At 40.8% G+C, this 8,786-nt stretch overlaps 1 protein-coding gene across 5 annotated transcripts in view; it reads right to left on the minus strand.

Annotated features, from left to right (window-relative positions):
• The window catches only part of Dab2 (DAB adaptor protein 2), a 138,035-nt gene that overhangs the window by 28,239 nt on the left and 101,010 nt on the right, over window positions 1-8,786 (minus strand). For 2 of the 5 annotated variants that reach the window (XM_085831471.1, XM_085831473.1), the window contains exon 2: window positions 5,624-5,676. The exons of the other annotated variants lie outside the window; for them this stretch is intronic. The gene's annotated coding sequence lies outside the window, so the exon portion shown is untranslated. The remainder of the gene's footprint in view (window positions 1-5,623; window positions 5,677-8,786) is intronic. 5 annotated transcript variants of the gene reach the window in all.

Consider the following 8,786-nt stretch of genomic DNA (forward strand, 5'->3'; position numbering starts at 1 on the left):
GATCATATACCCTTTACTGTGTAGGGATAAATAGTTATAGTACCCGAAGAGAAAAATAGGGAGGAAAAACTTTGTTATGGACTTCTGAAAGAAAATGGATTTATATAGTCTTTCATTTGCTGTATGATTCTATGGTTCTTATATTTAAAGAAGGAAGAAATTATCTAGGAACTACACATAGTGGTCAGTAAAAGAAAAGGATTACAGGTGCATTCCCCAGGATATATACAAGGGTCATCTCTAAGTAGAGGGTCTCCCCCCCCCCACCCCCCAATTTTCTAGAACAGGACGTTTCCTTCGTTAGAAGATACAAAAGAGAAATAAGAGCACATATCTGCAGGAAAAAAATTTGAAGAATTCGAAAGTTAGTCTCTATCCCGGGCTCCTTAAAGGTAAGAATGAAGCTTTGCAAGTCAGTAAGATTAGCTTCCACTCGAGTGAAGGCATATAAGTTAGGTTTTTGGATTCCAGACAGAGCTCCCTGAAGTAACGTGAAAATGGCTCCCTTGCAGCACTGGAGTCGGATGATTTTGGAGCTTGCAACATCTTTCTTGGTTTCTGAGAAGCTCAAAGAGACGCACAACGGAAGGATGCATGAGTCATCTTTGAATGACTATGTCATCTGCACTAATAAAAAAGTCAGCTATAGCTTGTTTTGTCCTTAAACTGACTCATAGCATTTTGCAACCTGGAGAAGCCAGCACAGTGGACAATTATTAGACTAGGCTTTATAAGGGGAAAAAAAACCCTAACTGACACCTTAAAATTGTTTGCTTTTCCTTCAAAAAACAAAACCCTAACTGACACCTTAAAATTGTTTGCTTTTCCTTCCCATCAGAAGGACTTGAACTGGTGTCTCAGTGGTACTCCTTAATGTCTGGAAGGTTCTGAAGCGACATCATGACACAATTTTACAGGTCCTCTGACCTGTACCTCTAACCTACCTCTTACTCCAATTATACAGAACAGTCAGGGATTTGCTCAGTCTCAAGATGCTAGAATAACTTTGAGTTAAGGACTTGACAGTAGCCCCTTTCCACACGTAGAATCGTATTTCAAAGTTTAAGGTAATATGGTATAAACATCTAATATAGTCAGCCATCCCTATTCAAATGTTCTACATCTGTGAGTTCAAAAAAAAAATGCTGATCAAAAATAGCCAGAAGAAAATCACCTGTACTGAACATATACAGACATTTTAAAAAATTACTTTTCCCTAAATATAATAGTATAAAACTATTTGCCTAACAAACATTTGCATTATTAATAGAGATGATTTGAGATACACTAAAGAAACATAGCAGATGGCTTGAAGCAAACCATGTATGTAGGGTTTTGAACATCAAAGAATGTTTAGAATTGTGGGGGAGGGGGAGGATCCTCAAATCAACCCATTGTGAACATCAGGGCACGGCCATATACCAAGATCCTAAAACCTTTATCCTGAAAACCATATAAAAAGTGCTTCTATTTTAGGAATAATAAATGCACTGAACAACACAGAACATAACCTCGATAAGCTGTTGAGGTCAGAACTGAATTTGTTTTTCTCCTTCCAATGTGGTTTTCTCTTGTCATTTGCTGTTCCCAAGTCCCCATCCTTTAACCTCTATTTTCAAAAGTTCACAATTGCAAGGACTTTTTAACATATCAGTTGCAGTCCTCACAGAGAACTCCATGGAGTAAAGCTGGTGTACAGGAGACTTAAGAAAGCAGTTCAAGCATCTTTGCTTTGAGTGCCCAGCACTTAGACAGGGACCGTGCTTCCCTGTGCGTGATCAGCTGGAGGACAGGACAGGGCATGTGAAATATTAACCTGTAAGCCAGACCTCAGGACCAGTGGCCGCAAATACCTGCTCCACTGTCTTTGAAGTAACCTCTGAGAAAACACATTGTGATGGGGCTCTAAAGTCTCACACTTGTTGGCTTCCTGCCTAACTGCTTCTGTCTTTATGATTCTACTGTGACAGTCTATTCTGCAAGGGTCAGTTGAGCAGACAGTAAGATTTTTGTGGATCAGAAAGATGGATCAGCGAAAGGTGGTTACTCAGAAAACCTGATGACCTAAATCCAATAGATGGAACCCATAGAAAAATAGAAGGGGGAAATGATTCCATGGAGTTGATCATTGATGCCACACACTGTTTGACACACATGCAACCACACCACACACACACACACACACACACGCACACGCACACACACGCACACACACACACACACACTAACAAAAGAAGATTATTGCATCTTGCTGATTTGGGTAACTAGACTATGTTAATGTACACTCAAAAAGAATCCTGGTAAGACATTCTTGTAGATATTGACTACTGTATCATACCTGAGTGATATACACTAGGCATTTCTGTACAGGTTATAAGTTGGCAGTGAGCATACAATGGGAGAGCTAATGGTACAAGACAAAGTCAGAATATAAAGCACTGAACTTAAGAGGCTTTTTCCGATATTTAGAAGCAAGTCAAACTAAAGAGTTCCCCAGACAGTCATAGAGGAAAGAGGACATTTCAGGTGAGAGTTTAACATTCAAAGTCTCATCTTCCCAGGAATCTGTATTTTTTAAACCGAGGCAGAAGGATGACTGAGTTTGGGATCATCCTGGGCTACATGATGAATACCAGAACAGTCAGAGGTATATAGGACTCTATAAAAACTAGTAAATAAAATTAAAAAACAAAACAAAACAAAAAAGAAAGAAAAGAAAACCAGCCAATGTTTAACAAATGCTGTTAATGGTTAAGTACAGCCTGGTGTCCAAATGCTATGCGTTATATTGCACGGTAGTCAACATGGGTTTCCCACAGCAGGTGTTTCAATGGTCAGTAACATAAAACACAGACAGAAGCACTTTAGTTGGGTGAAAGGGTGAGAGGGTAAGCCCAAGTGCCAGCTAGCCACCTAGTGCCTCACTCGGGGTGTCCTCGTGGGATACAGGGACAGGAGTTATCCTGAGTTATTCCCACTTGGCTGGTTTCTCTTTTCTTCTTTCTTTTTAATCATTAGGAACCCGGGGGCAGAGGAAACGTAAGCATTGAAAGCTGTCTGGGATGCAGCCACTAAAATTCCATTTCCAAGACACGATTGCACTATTCCTAGAGAGGATGTACGTCTGTTTTTAAATTTGTTTTTTTAAAGTAGACTATGCAAAGCTCATTACATGGAAGCTCTACCAAGAAAGTCTTCTGGGACTAGAGGTGTAATGTAGCTTAGCCAGAGAATGCTGCTAGTGTCCACCCCAGGGTCCACCCCCTGCACCACTAAACCAACCAAACCGAACCAAACCAAACCAAACCAGACCAGACCAGACCAGACCAGACCAGACCAATTCATTTAGTAGGCATAGCAAGAAAAAAGGAAAAAAACAACTTAGTTAAGTGTTTTATAGTCTTCTCTGAACCAAAGCAGGAAAAGGGTGAGAGTTTTGCACCATCTCATTCTACACTGTCACTGGAGTCTTTCCCATTCCCCCACCCCCACCCCCGCCCAAGTAGCAGAAATCATATTTGGTCAAATTGGCTTTTGGATCTGGCTGTTTTGACTAGGTCTGAGACACATCTCACAGATCAAAGACTTTAAATTTAGTTCTTAGTTCAGTACACTCTCTACTATGTAGTACCTTTTGTCTTCTCTCTCTCTCTCTCTCTCTCTCTCTCTCTCTCTCTCTCTCTCTCTCTCCATGATAAAAAGTCCTCCAACTTTTCAAATTGGTAACCTTTAATGTTTTTGACTCATTTCAACTTTTTCTGACTTTGTGCCCACCCCGAACCTTTTTCATTTTAAAAACAATTCTGTATTAGTGACATCTCCTGTAGGAGCTGAAGGAAGTAATCATCAGAATTGGTGTTGGGGGTGTTAACTTTTAAAGGAGCTCTGTGTACCCATATTACAGCCCATTCTCTAGACTAGGCACTCCACCCAGCTCACCTGGAGTGTCTGAAACATATTCTCAGCTTAGACCAAACTCTCAAGTTTATGGTTAGTTTTCTGGTGTAATTTTTGTTGATTGTTCAGTACCCTGGTTGTTGTTTTGCACACTCAACCTCTTGTCTGCATTAGCAGGGAAAAACCAGAACAAGTAGTTTTGCTAACTACTTTGGGAAACCTGGATACAGATAATGCAACTATATGAATAAAAAAACCTAGCAAGAAGGAATGCTCTACAGACTGAGATTCTAGGAAAGAAAGCGGGGGTGGGCCATCCCTCTGGCTTGTGGACATGAGGCTTAAGTTCGATGTTAGAAAGTAGATCTACAGCCAGGTGCCTGTTATCCTAGCACTTGGCCAGTTGAGATAGATGACTTTGAGTTTAAAGTCAACCTGAGCTATATAAGACCTTGTCTCAACAAAACAAAACAAAACAAAACAAAAAAGGCAAAAACTGAAATGCCCAACATGCATGCATCTTGGCTTCGCTGTGGAAGCCAACCTTCTTCCTCCCACAAGTATGACCTCCTGTAGCTTAGGTGAAACAGGAAAACCAGAATCTAGCCTTGTCCTGTAATTCAATTCTACAAAGAGAAGGAAGTGGCATTGGGATTTTGGCTTATGGGAATCAGAGCTTCAGAAATCACCTTTGGCTGTGCGTCATGTTGTTAGCGCTGATTGTTTGGGCTCAGTTCTCTCATGGTTGCCCCTACACCCAGGCTGTGGGCTACGTACCCTGCATATTTCAAGTGGTTCGGTCTAGTGAATAGTATGCTGTACCAGAGCTCTGCATTTAGGATTCTTGGGCACAGATTTCCTTTGCAAGGCAGTATTTATTTTCCTGTATGCTTTTGTTCCCCTTTGCACTGTATATAGGCTGGAAGAGAGCTCAATATGGTACCCACTGTATCTTGAAGCTCAGGGGCATAGTACTGAGACCCATCTTAAGCTATGTCATTCCTTATTAGCACTTGTCTTCCATTTAGACATATGCAAACCCACTCATGGGACAAGCCCCGAGTGGTTTTTTTCAAATTCTGAGGAAAGGACTATAAGAAAGAATTCTATGATTCTGAGAGAAAGGAGAACATGGCTTTCCGGGGAGGTGTGAACTTGCTTGACACAGACTACTCTTCCTTGCATACTGTGAACTTTGCAGCTCAAAGGTGACTGGGAACTTGAAGAGCAAGTTTGTCCCTTGAGCCAGAGCATTTCTGGGAAGAAGCCAATGGATTAAAGTCCTTTGACTCAGGCAGGGGATAGGGAAGGAAGAGTTCCTTTGGAGAGGATAGGGAACAGTGAAGAGATGGCTCAAATGTCAGGCTTCCTGCTCTCTAACCCCTGTGAAATGAGACTTTAGTACTTTGGGCCTCTAATATAGTCTCTAGTGTGTAAGAAGCACAATGTGAATGCTTTTTGACCAGAGAGTCCATGGGAACGTGTCAGGATGCCCCTGAGTCCTCCTTCTCCACCCTGTGAAGCTGTTGCTGGACCACTCACAACAAAGCTACCTCTGTCACTTGAATGCTTTCTTCAGGGAGCACAATCTTAACCATGCCACTTATCATTGGTAGCTGGGATAGAATTCAAAACACTAGGCCACAGCAACTGCAGCGGAAGTGGGTACCAACCAGATTTGAAAAGGAGATTTCTAAAATTATTTGCCAGGTGTCCTGTCTCTCACCTGTTAGTCTCAGCACTCGGGAGGCGGGATAGCCAAGGCGACACAGAGAAATCCTGTCTCAAAAACGAAAACAACCAATCAACCAAACAACAAACAAATAAACAAACCCCCTCAGAAAAGTAGGATGAGTGAGTTAAATAAACCAACTTTAGAAATATTGATTTAGATAGAACAAGTCTATTTCATGGGAGACTGAGACAGGGGTTTTGAGTTTGAAGCCAGCCTGGGCTAAAAAGTGAAACTCCATATCAAGGTAGAGCAACAACAAAAACAACAACAACAACAACAACAACAACAACAAACTTTAACAGAAAAACTCTGTCTTCTGTTATCAGATGGTGATGCTACATTTCTTCCCTGTCGTCCTCATCCTGAAATCTAACAGAAAGTTTTCTAAAGACTGAACAACTTACATGAAGAGTTTTAATGTCTGCATACTTTTAAAAAATGTGACTACTGACATGCACATTACTGGAATCTATCACAGGGCTTTGGGGCAGTGATTTGAACAGAAGTTTCATGGGTCAGATACAACACCATATCGAACATATAAAGCACACTTTACATTTGGCATGTAAACTTAACACAGATATTATGTTTGAACTTTGCAAGATGGCTCTTTACAAAAGAGACGACTACAGAAAACCACAACCAATCAAAGTGCAGGGTTGTGGAGCTCAGTCCCTACAGATACATCTACAAAACACTCCAACATCTAAGGCTCAGGAAACACTGGGGAAGAGGGGGCAGAAAGATTATAAGAGTTGAAAAAAAAAATCAAGGAGATTGTGTCTCCTAGTCACATCAGAAGCTATACGTATAAAGTGTCAGGAACATGACAGTCAAACTTGAGCTGAACAAAAAGGCTACCAATAAACATGTCAAACGTCAGGGGCTTGGGGGCAGCCCATGAGGCCTCAGTCCTACACAAAGAACGACAGGGAACAAGTAAAACTGGGAGCTGGAGAAGTAGTGTTCCCCAGTGAGGAGCACAAAACTTGTTGTCTCGTGCCAAATGATCAGCCCCCAAACATACACATTAAGTAACATTATGCCGACTCAACGGAATATAATACGTGCACAGACACAATAACAGTTGATGAAGACAGCATAAATATGAAGGTGAGTGGACTAGGTATATGGGAAGAAAGGAGGGAAATTCAATTACAATTTCAAAACTTCAGCAAAATAAAGCTGAAGAGTCAGATGAGGAGAAAAGACCCAGCCACATCACCATTGGATTTCTGGGAAAAAGCAGGAATAGAACTGCTACAGTCCTCTCACACACACCAAGCATTTCTTGTTCAATGACTCTCCTTCTTTAAGATAGGTGGGATGCTCTTATCAAAGCTAGTTTTCCTAGCTCTCAGCTAATTTTTAAATAAAATCATATTTTAAAAAAATCATAGCACTTTGCTTTCAGGGCTAGCCAAGATGTATCTGTCTGTTCCCACCGGAAATAACCCCAAAGAAAGTGTTGCCCATCTGTGTGGACCTAAAGACACAATCAATACTCAACGCTCTGGTTGTTCTCCTAGGGTGTGTACACAATCCTAGGAAACACATTTCACTCTCTATTCAAGTACCATTAGTCACCTTAAAACTCTACACAATGTTCCGAGTTAAAGAAAGCATGCTATTTATAAGGATGTGTATTTGAAACTTTAGGTTATAAATGCAGAGTCGCACACCCCAACAGAATTATGATCTTGTAACCACACCAGGGTGCTTTAAAAGAGGAAAAATAACCTTAAGCTTTTCCTCTTCCACAAACCAGTGCAAGAAATACTGCCTGCTATTTGGTTTCTTTGTGGCTGAATGATATAAACCCCAAGGAGATTTCCCTTCCCCGGCAGAGCCCTGCCTTCACAGAATCCAGAAAGCCAATGCTTGAGTGTGGCCCCCACCTTTCTCCAACTCAGGTTTCAGACACATGCTGAGGTTTTAAGAGTTTTAGGACGAAGGACCCAGCTGCCCTGTCACATCAGTGCAGAGCAGTCAAACTGGGGAGTGTGCAACAATTGTTTATAGTCACTAGGACTAACTCCTGTGTTTAGTACATTTCTATGTCTAGACCAGACTTCAGGAAGAAGGCAGCATTAAGATTCCATAGACTCAACCCAAGACCGGTTTAAGTGCTGCAATTCTGAAACGCTGTCTCTAGGTTCTAGGTTGCCTCTGGTAGAGTATGCCCTGTGTTTTGGTGCTCAGTCTACCCTTAGGGCTGGCAGTGACCAGGAGAACCTTACTGGCCTATATTTCCTTGATACAATCTATTCAATCTGGATATGATTTTGCCAACAAAGCATCAAGCTTTGTCTCCAAGAATCCTGGTGACTGTGCTAACTTCAATGGCTAATGCTTTTTTTTTTTTAATCTATCTACTGTTTACTGTCATTTCCTGTGCTCAGAATATTAAATATCTAAATATTAAACATCTAAATATTAAATATTAATATTAAAGATTGTTCTTAATGGTTCAGCTGATTTTGTTTTGAGCAGATTTTGTTGCTCTTAAATACAAAGACACATAAAGGGTCATTTAAAAATATCTAGGAGCTGATGATACTGGTGTGTCCCTTCAGTTCCTGCTTCTGTTGGGGTCAAGACAAGATTATTTGAGCCTAAAAGTTAGAGATCAGCTTGGGCAATGAAGAGATTTCATCTCAACAAAACAAAACAAAACAAAACAAAACAAAACAAAACAAAAGTAACATGAGACTTTCTATTATTTGCTGAGTGTTAGGTTTATAGAGGAACCAGGGACCTGAGACCCAATCCTGTTATATCAATAGTAGTGTACTAGCAAACTGAAGGTTAGGGAGCTTCCCAACTACTATCTAAAAAGCCAGGAGAGCTCTCCCTGGAGAAATAAGAATGTGCAGTCTCATTTAATACACCTTGACTAGTGCGCAAACTAGGAGGTCACTAGATAAGAAATGCCTGGTAATATTAGGTTCTGCTAGAGGATTTGATATAGAAACTTGTTTCTTGAGTATTATACAAATATTATTCTGGTCCTGAAATTTTAGAATGTATGATCCAAAAATATCCTGGAATAGCTAACCCACCTGCCTTCAAATTGTGTTCATGGTTATTTAAAAACAACAACCACCACACCACCATCACCACACACACACACACACACACTAAACTACTGCAG

This window comes from Mus caroli, unplaced genomic scaffold, assembly GCF_978045245.1.
Source record: "Mus caroli unplaced genomic scaffold, Mus_caroli_1 scaffold_16, whole genome shotgun sequence".
Classification (NCBI taxonomy): Eukaryota; Metazoa; Chordata; class Mammalia; order Rodentia; family Muridae; genus Mus; species Mus caroli.